The 18,272-nt window shown below is 38.8% G+C and overlaps 1 long non-coding RNA gene across 2 annotated transcripts; it reads right to left on the bottom strand.

Annotated features, from left to right (window-relative positions):
- Positions 1-1,682: 1,682 nt before the first annotated feature.
- LOC149668682 (uncharacterized) lies at positions 1,683-3,348 on the bottom strand. 2 transcript variants are annotated; one of them, XR_016367183.1, is made up of 6 exons: positions 2,962-3,348; positions 2,658-2,719; positions 2,323-2,592; positions 2,184-2,246; positions 2,016-2,124; positions 1,683-1,785 (listed from the first exon to the last, which is right to left on the bottom strand). It is a non-coding gene; the product is annotated as an uncharacterized LOC149668682 (long non-coding RNA). The 2 variants fall into 2 exon arrangements; XR_016367182.1 differs by having other exon boundaries at positions 2,323-2,588; positions 2,962-3,347.
- Positions 3,349-18,272: the final 14,924 nt, after the last annotated feature.

Here is an 18,272-nt window from a genome sequence, read left to right as displayed (position 1 = left end):
ATAATATTAGTAAATGGCGTGAATTGATCATAGAAATGGGGTTAAAGTACACCCTAAATGATGTCTTTTTTGGCACTGGAAAAAACAGCATATATGGTGTTTGAATGCACCATTATATTTTAGAGTGCAAATGTATGACGGTAAAGCAAACATAATTATTAAAAATTTAATTACATTAAGACTGAAGTAACAGATATTATATAAAAACGTCTTGGTTTGGACCAAGGTCGAAAAAACAAACGATATGTGTGAGGTTTATCAATTGACTGAAGTTTCAGATATTGAAATTTTTTTCTAGTTATTTTTATCCACTCAATCCTTAATCAATATTTAATTCAATCAACTGATTTTACTGTTAATCGATCTAGTCCCTCTAAATTAATTGAAAAAATTACATATCTACGCTTTTTCAAGAACAATTACATTTTCCGAAAACATTTTATCATGAATTTAATGCTAAGCTTATGAACACCTTTCTTGGCACCCAACGGGTTTGCCACCTCGATTTCATCTGCATATGTAGTGCATTTGGCATCTTCGAAAAAAGCGAGTGATTTTTAAAATTAGAACAATCTGTTACATCTGAAAAATATTCCTTGTCCTCATAAGTCCTTTCCCGCGTTACATAATTTCTTATGTCATCTTTGCTTAGCAATAATTTTAAAAGTTCCAGAAGTGGTACATATTGAAAAGTCTCCATTTTTTGTAAGCCACTTCGCCCAACATACTTCGAAAATCCAAGCTTATACTCCACTGATTCTAGCATATGTAGATTAGTTAAGCAATATTTCCGTAATGCTTCAGGATTTCTTATGCTTTTGGTAAAGCTTTCAACAACAACACTTGGATCACTGGCGTTTGTAGTTTTTATTTCAAGGGCTTGTGATAAAAGGTTAGCAACCCCAGTCGAAATTTGTTGCGCAACAGTAATGCACCGAGAAAAATATGTTCAGTGAAAAAAAATGAAAACTTCTGGCAGCACGTGATGCCAAAAAATATCAGTAAAAATTACAGCAACTATGGTTTTCGATTTTCAGAACGGTTCTTTAATAATTATAGGTTATTCGTTTTTCTCCAAAACAGAAGTTTTTATGTCAATTTTACAAGTTAAAACTGTAACCATATTCTGTGGTTTTTACAGAAACAACTGTGATTGCAACAGTTTTGATTTGTATTGAAAATCTGTAATTTTTACAGAAAAACTGTTTTGATCTGAAATAATGGTCTGTGGTTTTTACAGAAATAACTGCGTAGATAGGCTTTAAAAATCTGTAAAATTCTCAGAAATAACTGTTCTGATCTTAAACTAATGTCTGTGGTTTTTTCAGAAATAACTGTATATGTCAGCTTTTAAAATGTGTAATAATTACAGAAACCCGTGTAAAGTCCATCGTTTTTATTGGTGTTAAAAATATGTTGATTTTACACAAACATTTGTATATATTACTTTTTTGGGGTGCGCTCAATATCAGTACTTTAAACAGATGATATGGTATATTTAACAGAATTATTCAGTGTTGAACCTGTAAATTTCACACAAATGTCTTATCAAAATCACTGTTTCGCACGGGAACTCAATCGATGCAAGATTAATGTCTCCAATATTTACAGAAACATTGTTGTAGGGCTATAAAATCCATAAATTTTATGTAAGACCATTACACCCAAAGAAATTGAAAGAATTAAAGACATACCGATTGTAGCCTGATTATATCCTATAATGTGGAAACTTATTCATTGATTCCGTGAATTTCTGTAAAAGCCATTTTTGAAAAGGAGTTCGCTCTGATAACGATTCATTATTTTATAAATTAAAAAAAAAATTAAAATATGCAAAATTTTAATAAAAGTAAAGGCCAAACCCTTAAAAAAAATTAAAATATGCAAAATTTTAATAAAAGTTAAGGCCAAACCCTTAAAAAAAATTAAAATATGCAAAATTTTAATAAAAGTTAAGGCCAAACCCTTAAAAAAAATTAAAATATGCAAAATTTTAATAAAAGTAAATTCCAAACCCTTAAAAATCCTTTAAAGCCAGCCAAACTCGAACATATTTTTAATCAAAAACATAGTTTTTTTGACTTACACCCTTTGAGATTTTCTGGGTTAATCTTCGCGGTGCATCTAAAGGAAAATTAATTAAATGATTAATATTAAATTAACAATAGCTTTTAAATTGAAACTTTGAGTGCCCAAAAAGAAAACTCTTGCAGAAAAACAGGTTTTCAATGTGAATTTTTGGTTTTCTAGATTTTTAAAAACTATGTTAACATGGATTTTAATACACAATAAGGGGAAAATATGAGAAAGACGATGTTATACCTTTGGATGAATTCCTTAGCCGTGCTCGCTTTTTCTGGATACTCGATATTTAAAACGAAATCCAACCCTAAGAACGGTAAAATTCTCGTTGTTTGGTATGATCATTGACGACATTTGTCGACGGACAAAAAATATAGGTTTGAGCTTCCTAGACTTTCACTTGACGTGTTCTGTCTGTTTTATTCTCCCTTTAAGGGCCAATGTAAATCAATAATGGCTGATATTTTTAAGCGACATGGGAATTTCCGTAACAATTAAAGAAAAACCTATCTGGCCAAGGGGCTGCAGTATTAGGGCCTATTTTAATGTAAACAATGCAAATATGTATAACTTACTTGTTTAGTTGGCACTCGTCATGACGCAATAATCAACGTGGTATTTCTATATTAGTCATAGTCTGTAATCAAACAAAAACATAAATTTGCGTTTTGGTTCCATAATAAATTCAATATATAAATGATCTAGGCTTTATGTCCTAATTTTTAAAGAAAAACTGTTTAATTAACTCCGCTTTAATAACAAAAGATAAGTAACCGATTTAAGGATTTTCAATTGTCTTCAATTAAAAATAAACAGCAAAATTCACCTTTAATACCTAGATCCTTTATCAAGCAGGATGCTGAAATGTATTTAACTTACTTGTTCAAATTGTGGAATCTCACTTAATGGGCGCTGGTAAACCAGGTAATATAATACTCAGTAAGTCGCGTTTCATTTCTAGCTCTAAGAACCACACCTGCATTACCCGCGTGGAGACCGTAGATTATCGCTAGATTGCGAACCTGTCCAAAAAAACCCGAAACCGACCCCGACCGCGCACAATGGAAACTTTCTAGCCCAGAGTGAAGTGACAAAAAAGGGTTTAAAATTATAGACTCTCTCTCTTGACCCAGCGGAGCCTCATAGTTTTTTTCCAAAGAATTTCCCCCTCCTGGGGTTGCGGTTATTTTCCATTCTAAAGGTGGGGTCCGGTGAACTCTCTCTCGAATCCACGTGCACTTATTTTTTAGCATTATTAAGTTCTTACATTTTATCTGGCAGCACCAAATGAGCTAATATAAATATTTACTAATTTATAGAATATTAACTAAATCTTATAGAAAATGCACTCCAATATAAACATCTGATGAACCAAAAATGTATAGTCTAGTCCCCTACACGATGAGTTAAAAAATTAAATTGACTAAAAAATGATGAATTTTTCACCTGTTACTTCAATTATTTGCATTGATTTGCATCCCATCGAAACTTTGGGTTTAGACGATATATTTAAAAGCTATACCCGTTCATAAACCTTTTATTACACGTAAACCGACAAGGTGGAATTTGAAGATTTCCAGCTCGAAATTATATATTAGTTAAACCATAAATGATAGGAGCTCTTTCTAAATTAGGTCTAGTATTTTTACTGTCAAACAGAGGTCGATTATTTTTGATTTCCTCAATGGTTAAAGAAGTGGCTCGGGCGCAATTAAAAATTACAGAGACTTGCCATTGTAAAAATTAGTCTGTCAAAATTAGTGTAGCAATTATATGGGTTTAACTGTAATTTTCCCAAAATAGATACCGTAAAATTTGCGGGAAAAAGTGAATGAAACATTTAAGAATCATATCTTTTAGTTTTTGCAGTTTTGAAGCATTATTATCAGGTTGCCGGTAACACACATATCTGAAAATTATACAAGGAACATATTTTGCTTGTTTAATCACCAATATACTGTAGTTTTCACAGTTTGTTAGTAACTTTAACAGAGTCATGGTAGCACAATATCTGTAAAATTTACAAACGGCATCTGTTTTACCATTCAAATACGTAAATCTGTCATTTTCACAATTTCGGACTAAAACTAACAGATAATACCATGGAATACTTATTTTAAAAGGTACAGAAAATATCTGCAATACCTAAAAAACAGTCACTGTGTAATATTTTTGCAAAATTTACAGAAAGCATCTGTTTTACCAATCAAATAAGTAAAGCTGTATTTTTCACAGTTTCGTACTAAAATTAACAGATACTTCTATAAAATATTTTCTGTAAAATTTACAGTAAATGCCTGCAATGCCTATCGAGCAGTCTCCCTGTAAAACATTTCTGTGGAATTCACCGTTCAAAACTGAGGATCGGAAATTACAGAAACAAATGTGTAATTTTTACAGTTAGAATTAGAAATAGCAGTTCAATAAGTGAAATATACAGATGTTTTCCGTAAAATAGTAAAAACGATTTTTTTCTGCAGAGAAACTCCGTTAATATATTTTACATTTCAATATTGTAAAACTCTTCTGTTTAAACTACAGAAATTTCTCTCAGTGTAGAAATTCTTCAGAATTACCTGAAGATGAACAACTTGATTGTGTAGTTTGGGGTGATGGCCGTTATACGTTTACAAAAGGTTCTCACGAACTAGAGTTTACTCTCATGTCAAATGAAAGTGAGAAACATTTCAAATTTAAATTCTACATAGTTCCTTCCCTAAATTGTGATTTTATATTAGGTCAAGATTTTCTTGAAGAAAATAGGGTAAAGTTAGATTTTGAATCATCTCAATGTTTATTGGGTACTTAAAGATCCCTTTTTCAATTCCATCTAAAAAAGATCCAATAGACAAGGAGATTGTAGATAATATTAGGGACGCAGTTTCTGCAGCCCCTATCTCTGATGAACAACGTCATCAATTAGAATCCCTTTTATTGAAATTTCCTGAGTTGTTTTCAGATAAAGTAGGAAGAACAGGACTAGTCTTCTATGAGATTCATACGGGAAATAGTCCGCCCATCAAATCTCAACCTTATCGTGTTAATGACCAGAAAAGGAAAATAATTGAGCAACATGTCAAGGAAATGCTAGATGACGGGATAATTAGACCCTCTGTATCTCCTTGGGCTTCGCCCGTAGTTTTAGTTGATCAAACAAAACGGGGTAAACCCTATAGGTTTTGTATTGATTACAGAAAACTAAATCAAGTTACCATTAAGGACCCTTATCCCTTGCCTAATATAGAGGACATGTTGGAAGACCCAAGTTTATTACAACACTTGACCTTAAATCAGGGTATTGGCAAGTGGAAATGCACCCTAAGAGTAGAGAAAAAACTGCTTTCGTGACTCATATGGGAAAATTCGAGTTTAACGTCCTCCCATTTGGGCTTTGTAACGCCCCTTGCTCTTTCCAACGTTTAATCGACGAGATTTTTAGAAACGCCGATTAGTTTCAATTAATTGACTATTTAGACGATTTAATCTCTCTTAGTGAGGATTTGGATCAGCACTTGACGTGTTTAGAATACGTCCTAAATAGATTAAAGGAAGCGGGTCTCACCCTTCAGTTGAAGAAGTGTCGTTTTGCTCAAAAGGAAGCTACTATTTTTGGTCACATAGTCAACATAGATTTTTAGGGATGCCAGGTTGGCAAAACAGATTTATTAATCATTACTCCCAAATAGTAGCCCCTATTAACAAATTAAAAAGAAAAGATCAGAAATTCATTTGGGGTATCGAACAGCAACAGGCGTTCGAAAAGATTAAGGAAGAAATTTATAAGGCTCATCCTTTAGCTTCCTTTAGAAGGGATTCCCCGTGCATTTTAACTACAGATGCTAGTGATGCAGGGTTAGGTGCCCTTCTTTCCCAAATTCGAGATAATACAGAAGTTCCAATAGCTTACGCTAGTGCAGGACTAAAAGTCGCAGAAACGAGGTACTCCACTAGCGAGAAGGAATGTTTAGCCATTTGTTGGACAAATAAGAAGATTAGGCCCTTTCTAGAAGGTTGAAAATTCTCTGTCCTTACTGACCATCAGGCTTTACAATGGCTATTTAATATCAGGGAACCAAATTCTCGACTATTTAAATGGTCAATGTACCTTCAAACTTTTGATTTTACAATTAAAGAAAAGAAAGGAGTAGAGAATGTAGTAGCTGACGCTTTATCGAGAGCTCCGATAAACGTCTTAAGCATATACTTTATCACATCTACTTGAAGTTCTACTAGTATCCAGGATCCAACTAGTAGTAGTACAAGTTCAAATTCTACCGGTAGTAGTTCACCAACTTCCTCTAGTGACTCTATTGAAGGTCAGATACGTCCTCCAGGTCCTAGAGCCTTATATTCTGTATTTACATTGGAAGATGTAAGAAAATCACAAAGGGAAGACCTTTTTTCTTCCCCTATAATCAATTCCTTGCAAGGACCTAACCCAGTTAGGCATAAATTATTCAAACTAAAAAATAATCTTTCCTGAAAAAATTCATTTACCACCCCGCTTAAAGGGTCTCTAAAGAAGTCGGCGGACCGTTGTAAATATTTTTTTAAAACGTCGTTATTGACGTCACAATCCCGGGGGGTGAGCAAAACGAAAGTCTTTACTTCTAGCAAACGCAGCGGGGGTCTCGGACTCTCGCGGGTCAGAACAAACCATAGTTAGTGATGTCCAGGACTATGTTAGAGGACGTACCTTATGCCAACAATTTAAGGCTAGGAATAGAAAAAAGCCAGGGCTTATGCAACCCTCTGAGATAACAAGTCCTTGGGACGAAATTAGTGTCGATATTATGGGACTTTTTCCCCAAAGTAGACACCACTATAAGTATTTACTAGTCTTTGTCGACTACTTGACAAAATTCGTGGAAATGATACCACTTAAAACTATTACAGCAAAGACTTGTTTCTAAGCTTTCAAATCTATTATTTCAGGGTGGGGAGCCCCTAAAGCTATCCTTAGTGATAGAGGGGTACAATTAACCTCGAAACTTTGGCTGCAAACGTGCAGAGCTTTTAGAATTAATCCAAAGTTTACCACCCCCATACACCTAAGGGAAATCCCACCGAACGAGTTAATAGAAAAATAGGCGAGCTTATATCATTCTATGTAGGGAATCACCATGATAGATGGGATGAATCCCTTAACCTTCTTCAATTTGCTATTAATTCTGTACCCCACGAAACCACGGGAAGATCCTCTTTCTTTTTGAATTTAGGGGGGGAGCCACGTCTCCCTTGGGATGTAGAAATTGATTAACCCATTCAAGACCGTGATGACCCAGGTCGTACTAAGGCTTCAAAAGTTCTTAAGGAACAATTAGAATTCAGTAATGAATTATCTAAATAAGCAAAAGCTCAACAAAAGAAATACTATGACCTCCGCCCTGACCCTTGAGAGTTTGAGGTAGGAAAATTAGTATAGATGGAAACGCATCCTTTATCAAGTACGACAGATCAGCTTATGAAGAAGCTTAGTCCTATTTGGGCAGGGGTCCCTTTAAAATAGTATCTAAACATTCTCCCGTAGTCTACGAGTTAGAAGACGCTAACTCAGGGCAAAATGTAGGAAAAGTTAACCTAGAACATCTTAAACTCTACTGGACTAACGTAGCTGTCTTCGATAACGCCGGAAATGCCCCCGCTTCTCAATCCGAAGTCGCAGATGAAATTGAACCTAGTCCCTCTACGGATGGTGGTAGCGCGCACCACCAACCTGAGGAGACTTCCTCAACTACTTCATCAGAATCATCATCTTTTACGTCACCTCAGGACGGTCAGGAAGTCGATCAACCGATCATTCCTGCTATCCCAGATATCCCTCAAACCTCGACATCAAGTACTCTAGAAGATCAAGCAGCGGATGAGCCGATCCATCCTGCAATTCGAGATGATTCACTTCAACCTACAGACTCTGATAGTGAACCGGGCATGGCCCTTTTTGAAGACCCTCCTCTCCTACTCCATACTAACCACGATATGCGAGCGTTCCAGCTCAATCATCCATCTAACGACAGTGCGCCTTCTGCGGCAGGGGAGGCTTCCCCGTCTGTCATGAAAAATCAGTCGCGGAACCAGAGCTACACAAGTCAACTTCTAACGCCGGAACATAAATCAACGTCTTCCGAACAATTAATATCGGAACCGGCGTGACACCATTCAGCTTCTTCTGGCTTTTCGGAAGAAATAGTACCTCCGGAACAGATTCCTCAATCGCAATCCCAATCGCTGCGTGTGTCTGATAGTTCATCGACCACGTTATCAGAGTCTATGAGAATTCCTAGATTAAACAGGGCTACCTTACCCGATATATATTTAGAACCCTTTCGATTGGGATGGCGACGAGAGGTGTGTAAGAGGGCGACGGTTCAGCCAGGGGGTAATGAAGTTGACATCTATTACCGACCTCCCGACAATAAACGATTAAGGTCACCGTATGAGGTCCAGGTTTACCTCCAGACTAATAACGTCCCGAACCTAACAATGGAACATTTTTGTTTTTCCCGAGAGCCAATCTCTTTTTTCCCATGGGAGTTTATCTCCCAAGCCTCTAAGAGACGCTATTAATAACATATCTTTATAGATGGCGAAGAAATATGGGGCCGCTCCGTGGCATTTTGACTTGCCTAAGGAAATTAAAAGGAACGAGAGTACGGCATCAAAGCCGACCAGCTTGACGGGAAAGTCGCTCGCTATATTAGAGAAGTACTGTCCAACGGACAGAGAACAGCTAGAACAATGTCGAAATTGTAATGACATCGGACATAAAGCTAACGACTGTTATATGCCCAATCGATTCACAAACTCCAAGGATTCGTGCTCAAGGTATTACACCCGAGGGCATTCGGCTGACAATTGTCCTTTTAATGAAGAAGAATCATTGGTTGTGGATGTTCCCCTGGACGAAATGCAAGAATTATTCGAGCCTAGTGGGATTATCCCATTAAGTGTAGCTTCTTCTTCCTGTCCAGAAGAAACGTCCGGGTTTAACCCTATACCAGTGATCCTTAACACAGGCACAGCCGTGGATACCTTTTTACTAACACCATACCTACCTCAGGCTACTCTACTACCTAAAGTTCCTGAACCAGAAACGGTCTACAAAAAACATAGGGCGTTTGCCCTCGCTAACCCGGGTCCAATCCGAATAAACGAATCTCCAAATCCTCTCCCACTTTCTTCTTCTCAAAAATGGCAACCTTTAACGCCAACCCTTAGCGAAGATGAAGACAATTGGGAACGTTTTGGAGCAATGGGTTGGGTACCAAAAAGAAACTTCCCTAAACAGCTAATCCCATCTGCTGTTCCTGATACTAAGCACCCGTTAATCCGAAATACAGTTATCTGTTGGAGATACCATAAACAGGGGGATCATGTGGTGTCGGATTATCCCGGACGAAGGAGTAAAGCCGCGGCACAACGAAGGGAAGCTAGGAGGCTAGCCCGGTTGGAAGAAAAACACAAGAAAGAAGAAGGCACGACATAGAAAAAAAAATTTTTTGGTGATAATTAAACAATTACCTCACCCCTGCTAAAAACATTTAAGATTCCTCGGGGTAACCTTCTTTTTCACATAGTTACTATTATTCATGATATAAAGAGTTCCTAAAGAGGGAGGGGGGATGTAACATAGCTGCCAGATTCCTGAAGTTTCTACTCCTTGGATCTGGCAGGGTGTTATGCCTCCATGTTACATGCTCCTCCTCCTACCAAAATCTCTGTGATTTACGTTCAGTTAGTCAGTCGAGACTCAGCTTGTAGAGAGAGCTAGTCGTTATTTAGTTAAATAGTCGAAGTATTGACTAGTGCGGGTTTATCCCTTTGTTTATTGGAAGAATTAATAAAAGTTTAGAAGATAAATCCTTCTATTTCTGGATAATTAAAGTAAGTTGTCTAATTTCATTTTTATGGCCCTTGGGAGAATCTCCCAATTTAGTTTAAGTCTATTGAGGGTTACACTACCATTTCCGAATTTCCCGCAAAAAGATTTACCTCTCAATTCTCGGCATGTATACGCGCGCTATCATGGAAACGCGAGACTAGCCGCCTCGAACAAAGTTCCCTCCTCCCTGCCTCAATTAGGGATGTCAACTTCCCCCCCAAAAAAACGGTTTTTGGTTAACCCATAATTTTAAATGGCCGGTTTAACCGATGCAAAAAAAACTGGACAATAAAACCGGTTTTTATCCGGCCGTTATTATATGTTTTATTAAATTTTTAAAAATGCTCTGCTCCAATGTACAATCAACGGCAAGTGCTAGACCTAGTCGTTTTTAAAAGTTTTTATTGCAATATAAAGTATGTAAATAATTGTTTTTTACATTTATACAGTGTATAATTATTCAATCCTGCCAATACTTTTGATTTATACCATGCAGAAACACTCGCTCTGAAATGTGGTCACTAGCGAGGCGAGAACGATTATCACTTACAACTTCATTAACTATTGAAACAAGTCTTTCCGATACAACTGAGCTACCTAATACTGTGCAATATTTTAGTCCTAAATTTGATAGAAGTGGAATGCAGAGTTTCGATTTAAACCAAAATTCTTCTGGTTTGCTAGTTCAAGGCAAAGTTGGTTGTTGAAAATGTAACTTTAACTCGTTTGGTAAGCTACTTAGAGAAGAACAACAGTCGTTTAGTTTTTCCTTGTGACTCTCCCATAATAGAGATTTTGTGTTTAATTGTTGGTTAGGTTCTTCAGGATCAATTCTTTCGCATACATACACAGTTTCTTTCAATTTTTTTTAATTCTTTTCTAAAGTCAGCCACAGCTTGACTTGCTATTAGTGGTGGAATGAACATTTTCTTAAATCTAAGGTCAAATAAAGTCGCTCTTTTTAGCAACTTATTTATTTCAAGTTGTTGAGACCTTCGTTTGAAAGATTCTAACAACCTTTCCTGTAAACGTTGAGCTGGTTCACTTTGACCACAAATTTTTTCTATTACTTTTAACAAACATACCACCATAGGTAGAAATAAACCTCCTGTAACATAGTTACTACCTGAAATTTCTCTTGTGGCTTGTTCTAGAATAATAAAAATGCGGGGAGCTAAAACCTTTTTAAACTCTACCAGTATTTCGATTTCAAAACCTGAGAGCATTGTTAATGCCGAAGACCTAAAAGATGGACTAGCCATTATTCTAGCTACGTAAGGAGCAAGTACTATTAATCTTTCCAACATGTAATATGTTGAGTTCCACCTTGTTACAACAGACTGGATAGATGCTAAAACTTTCCCTTCAAGAATTCCTTCTTTGCGCTGTTCAGCTCTTAAGAGATCCATAAACACTACGCTATGACGCGCAAACGAAACTAAGTTTTTCACTTTGGTAATATGTCCCTTTAAAGTTGCGTTAGCTTCGTCTTGTAATCCGTCATTCGCTACAAAATTTAATAAATGTGTAAAACAATAAATGTTTTTTCCTTCACCCAAGAATTTTCGAACACCAGCCATGATGTTTCCAGCTCCGTCAGTACAAATGCACACTATTTGCTTCCTGGGAATACGGAATTTTTCGGTTATATCTTGCATTTCCCAATATTATCTGCAGTGTGATTAGGAGTCATTTGTCGTGCTCCTAAAATAGCGGATTCGGCACACGCATCATCTAGATACATAATACCAGTAAGTCCTCTGTTCTAACTACAATTGTTATTTTAGCTTCTTCTGTGAACTTACTAATAAAGTGAGCGGTCATTACTAAAAACCCCTGCTCGTATTTGTTACTGTGCAGTTATCAGCTGATAGTGATATATATTCTGCCTTTGACAACACATTTTTCAATGCAGTTGAAACTGTACTGTACCATGCAGACACCATGCTAGTCACCTAGAATTTGTACCAAAAATTTTATTATTAGTAAAACTGAATTTTGATAGAAGTGAAAGTAAAATGTAAATAAAATAAATTTACCGTCTTTCGGGATGGTAGCGTGTAAAACGAAACCATTGTCTTAATAAAAACTTTGAATCCGTCATTTTCTACGATAGCATGGGAAACATTGTCCTTGCTAATCACTTAAATTAGTGCATTTGTAATAGCGCTAAACCGTGAACCACCTCCTAAAAGCATAATTAATACTGTGTTTTAACAACGTGTTTGTAAATGCAATGCAAGCACAAACGTACTGTCAAAACTGGAATTCCCTGTTAAAGTTTCAGCTATAGTTAATTGCCGATCAACCCTAGAACTACTAGTACTACAGCTTGAACTTGAGCGTGGGCTTGGGCTTAAACACATCATTATATCATTGCAATCAGTGCTTCCTTGCGTCTGTGAATCCTCTATAAAACCATCAACCCAGAAGAAGAGTAAGGTAAAACTTTTATAACAAAACAAATGGGCAAAAGAACAGGCTTCAAAACCAAACATTTCACAAAATACCTCCAAAGCAGTTGCACAGCTACGATTTGATTCTGTTTTCAAAACTCGAGGATGCTTGGAATTTCGTCCTCGCGCCAACCAGTTATTCCTTCGCAAGATAATTTCTAGCCGCTGCCACTCACTTTACCGTCAATTCACGCTGGAACTCTTTTAATTGGTGAAAATATATCATTAATTCCCCAAGAATCCAACTTCATCGACGATACTTGCTTCACTACGTCTTCACTATGTACTGTTTCTGCCCCGGACACGTGATCTCCTAAGCCTTGTCCTGCTACCGTTACTAGCAGTGATCAAGCTACCGGATATCTCCTGCATTCAACAACGCCCCCTATCGAAACTGGCATTTCTTTAAAGATTACAAATTCCAGTGATCTCACGCAGAATCCACCATGAGATAAAAACCCCGTTCCTACTGAACTTGCATGTGATAGCCCTAAGGGTTGTGATAGCTCAAACTCTCAATCTATCACCCTACCGTGTGAAGATCTCTCTTCCTGTGACCAATGTGGTCCAAATTGCACACAATCTCTCTCAACTACACCCGTAAAGAAAAAACGTGGACGTCCAAAAGCTATTTTACCCGCGTCCAAGATCTCTACTCGCAACCGAGCCTCCAAATCCATAACAGTCTCCCAGCCAAGCAAAAAAATAGCAATTCAGCCTTCCCCGTATGCTCGCAATCAGTGGAGGAGTCTCATGCGTCCTTCCAATGTGAAATATGTCTGGCCTGGAGTCACATTGGTTGTGTGAACATTTCAACCGCTCAATATGACTTTCATAAAAGTAACCCGAGTGACAACTTGTTATTTTTTTGCCCAAGCTGCTATCTATGCGGCCCCACCATGCTGAAGACAATTACCACTCTCTCACAAGACTTGTTTGCTACCAAACAACATCTCACATCCATTACCAATGCACGTTCTGATGAGTTACATCGTTTACGCAGTTTTGTGACCAACCGGTCGGACTTTAACGCTCTCAAAATGTCTTGCAAAAGCCTCTCAGCCAGAATTACTACCTTAGAATCCCTGTCTGCTGGGATGCCTCCTCTCACCGATATGGAGACGCTTAAAACTGATCTCAAAAATCTTCAATCAACCTTTTCCAAGGAATTACTTGCCCTTCAAAAATCTGTTACCAATTTCAGTAGCAATTTACACTTCCTACAGACTGCCGCCGAAAATATCACACCTCTCTCTGACGAAATTGAGGCCCATAAAGCTTTTCACGCTATAATAGCGTCACAACTAGAAGACCAAAACGATGAACTTCGCGACCTCATGTCGGCCCTTACTACATCGTCTACGACAGCTAAACTACACGACACAAAAACAACCCAATCTTGGGTTGCGCGTCCATTTGGCGACATCACTCAATCTCCACTCAAACACCACCACCCCCTTGTGATCAACAAGCTAGTCATATCCAAAGTACACATTCAAACTCGAGTCAATGCCCTCCGCAAATTCCTGTCCCGACTCGAACTAACTTTCAATCTCACAACCGCACCTCTCCAAATCATCACCACACTCAAAATCAATCTCGGTCCTTCAACTATAGCCACTCTCCCATCTTCAAACAAGACCCATCGACTTCAGATCTCTACAGCCGCAAACGCTATGCTATCTTGTTTAATGTCCCATATACCGATGACTCTGAAGAAGATCATACGTTCTCATACTCCGTCCTCCACGATTTTGAATTTACCCCAGCGCAATGTCACCTGATATCTATCAAGCGTCTGGGTGAATACTGTCCTGGGAAAAATCGCCCCTTAAGATTTCGCTTCGAATCAGTGAGCCATCGCCAATACTTCAAACAAGGTATAAATTACTGGCGCCAACAAAATACGTTTGACTATTGTGCATCGCCCGACCAATCTCCTCAACAACGTGACACCCATCACCGCCTTGTGGCGGAACTTCGGACACGACGAGCCAACAGAGAGGTTGGACTTGTAATCCGCCAGGGTAAAATTACTCTATCATCTCATCCTCGCTATCAAACTGCCTCCTCTACCCACAACTCCAATGTGAGAAACACTAGCTATTCTGTCCAGGGTGGACCTCAAGTCCTCTCTAATCCCAACAACATCCCAGTCTCACATTTTGTTTACTCTACCAACGTGCAACAACCTTATGCTTGTTACGCCCAAAAAAACTAACTTCAGCGCGGGGTCTCACCGTCATTTTCTTTATTGCTCAGCATCTTTTTGGCAAACGCGATGAACTTATTTCCCTCTCCCCGACCTGGAATGCTGACTGTATTTGCATTACTTAGACCTGGGCTTCTCCCTCACAAAATGACTCCATTTTTAATCTTCCCGGTTACACACTTTTACGTCAAGATCGTGCAATCACGCGGGTGGCGGTATTAACATCTATATTCGTCAAACCCTTGTTCACCACTTATTACCCGTTCAAACAACCTACCCAGAATCCTTATGGATTGACCTCAAACCAAAATCTTCTCGGACTTGGATAACGCTCGGCTGCATCTACCGTCCCCGAAGCACGTCCCCGACTGAAACTTCCAAACTCTTCCAGGATCTTAAACTAATTTCCGCGCAACGCTCCGAAATCATTATCACCGGGGACTTTAACCTGCCTTCAATCTGTTGGACAACCGTCACCCCAACTCTCAGTGTCTCATCCATTCATAATGACTTGCTCGCACTCCTTCACTCTTCGGCCCTGAACCAATATGTAAATTTCCCGACCAGATTCAGCCAAAGCAACTCTCTTTCTCACAACACCCTGGACTTAATCTTTCTTAACCAATGCTAACGTCACCCCGAATATATCTTCACTACCACCAATTGGTGGTAGTGATCACGCAACGCTCTGCGGAGTAAACCCATTGGCTAGCCCACGACTATCTCCTATCAAATTTACTGTGAGTTCGACTATAGTCGGGGAGACTTTATCAAACTCAACACCCTGTTGGCAGCTTTGGACTGGTCCACTCTCTCAGCTCCCTACTGAAGAGGCTTGGTTGTTTTTTAAGGAAAAACTCTTTGTCTGTATCTCTCAGGCAATTCCGCTTTTCGATCACTCAGTGTCGCGCCCTTCCCGGCCATACGCAAAAAAGAACGGCTATGGAAGAAACGGAGCCACGCCATTTCCACTAACAACAGTCACGCACAACTCCGTCTCCGACCTCTCTACAAGTCTCAAGTGTGGCTAGTCAAATCTCTGTTACGCAAAGCTACTTTGCAGTCCCATGCTCGTAAACTATCCACAATCAAGAAAAACTCACTTGCATTCTACAGTTTCGTACACCGTGAAATCCGTTCCCTCCCGACTCGTCTCAATATTCGGCTCAGTAATAGTGCGCAAACCGACTCGTATGAAGCCATGGCGAACACTTTGAATGACACTCTAACGCAAAACTTTAATTCAAATCCCACTGATCTAACTGTATTACCCCAAATCTTATAGCTCAAATGACTGATTTCTTCCAAACTTAGTACATCTTAAGCAAATTCTCCGCAACCTTGACTCAAAAAGTGCTTCAAGTCCTGATGGGATTCCAAACCTCCTCCTGAACCTCCTCGCTTGCTAAACCTCTTCTAATCCTTTTTACTCTCACATTAACTGAAGGGATCCTCCCCTCGGACTGGCGTGTTGCCCACGTCACACCCATATACAAAGGTAAAGGTAGCAAAAGCGATGCCATCAATTACAGACCCATCAGCTTAACGTCGACGGTTTGCAAGGTCTTTGAAAAGTGCATCCGTACGCCCCTCTTACAGTTTATAACCTCCATCTAAGTAAGTTCCAACATGGTTTTCTCATCAACAGATCTATTGAGTCAAACATCCTTTCGGCTTTTTCTACGTGGCTTTCAGCTTTTGATGAGGGACATAGGGTTGACGTCATCTACCTAGACATAGCTAAGGCCTTTAACTCGGTTCCCCATCAACGTTTGTTGGCCAAACTTAGGGTATTCAGTGTAAATAACAATATCTACCAGTGGATTAAGTCCTACTTACTTGCTGGCACTCAGTCAGTCCGCGTTGGCGAATCCCTTAGCACTTTCCTGCCAGTTACTAGTGGCGTCCCAGGTAGCATTCTTGGCCCTCTCCTGTTCCTTATTTTCATAAATGACCTCTCCTCTCAATTTTCCTCTAAGTTGTGCCTCTTCGCGGATGACCTTAAACTTTTTCGTGTTTTCCACTCTTATGACGATGTACAAACCCTCCAGTCCGACCTTAATCGGCTTGAGGCATGGACCTCGCGTAACGGTCTCTCTTTTAACAGCAAAATGTCCTTATTGCTAACCATTCAATGTACGAAAGATGATGAAGACCTACCCTTTCCATACTACCTTATTGGTCAAAATATACGTCGGGTAAACGAATGTAAACCTTAATTTCCACACCCGTTTTACTACGACATGTAGTCGCGCCAATGGGCTACTCGTGACCATCAAAGCCAATTTTCCAAATCTCTCCCACCGATTTCTTACGCGTCTTTTCAACTGCTATGTTCGTCCGACCCTCGAATTTGGGTGCCAACTCTGGAACCCCTCCTCTGGTGGAGATATAAAACTCCTTAACGACGTGCAGTGTCGCGCTTCAAAAATCCGAAAGTCTCTACGGAACTTACCTCGCGAAAGCAGACTTGCTTCCCTCGGTTGGGCCCCCCTGTCCAGTCGGCACACCTACATGGATCTAATCAGCCTCTTTCGTGTCCTTCACTCCTCCGATCAGACCTACTTTGTCTCCCCCCTCACACGCACTATACCTGCGGCCATGGTCGCCAACTCTTTCTCCCGCCATCCTGCGAAGAACCACTAAAACACTCTTTCTTCAGGAGAACTATTCCCGTTTGGAACTCCCTTCCTGATGAAGTCGTTTCCATTCGTTCGAATTCCCACTTCAAAGTGGCTACCAAAAATTTTTAGGTCTAGTTTATCCCCAAAATTTGAGCTGTAAGGCTTTGTAAAAGTGCCCTAGCTCGTCATACAAAACGGAGCAAAAAAAGTTAGTGCTAAAATAAAAGAAGTTAAAAAAATTAGAAATGAATCTGTATTTTCAAAAACCACGTATGCTTTAAAGTAGGATTAACTTAAACTTAACATCAAAACTAAAGACAATTGTAACAAAATGGCAGACTACCTATCATTTAAAATAATAGTCTGAGAATGAGTGACTAGAGAGTTTATTTCTAACACAATTTACACCTTAGAAAGCACTTTGAAACAACGCTAAGATGGAACTAGGAAGCTAGTACGCGTGCATTGTCTCTTAACCATAGCCAAGTAGGTAGGATTGCACTTTACGTGACCCACCCAACTAAAAATGGTTTCTAGTTAATTAGACCGTGAGGAGTCCGAAAAAAAATAGTTAAAAAATTATTTGGCCGCCGCAAGTTGGGTAAAAAAATTTTGAAAATTTTAAAATCCACGCACTTACCGCCAGTGAAGTCGCTATCCGCTCAACGCATTCTGCACTCAATCTTGCAAAATAAGCCGGGGGGACTGTGAAAAATTGACGTACTCGCGACGGAGTTATAGCTATGGAATTTTTTAAGCTTACGGAAACTGTTCATTTCTGATATAAGGACGGAAATATAATGCGAGAAAAACTGCCATGATTTGGGAAAGTCGTTGAATTTTTTAGGGAATGCGATAATTGATAACGGCAAATTTTGGTAAATTCCGTCAAATCATTTTTGAATTTGATAAATGTGAAGGACGTTATTTTGGAAAAGGTGTCAAATTATTCGGGAATTTGATAAATCTGAAGGACGATATTTGGGAAATGGTGTCAAATTATTCGGGAATTTGAT

Source organism: Phalangium opilio, unplaced genomic scaffold (genome assembly GCF_054372755.1).
Source record: "Phalangium opilio isolate 3A_F unplaced genomic scaffold, DU_Popi_V2 ptg000054l_1, whole genome shotgun sequence".
Lineage (NCBI taxonomy): Eukaryota > Metazoa > Arthropoda > Arachnida > Opiliones > Phalangiidae > Phalangium > Phalangium opilio.
The sequence above is the reverse complement of the archived record's forward strand: the minus strand, read 5'-3'. Positions and strand labels throughout refer to the sequence as shown.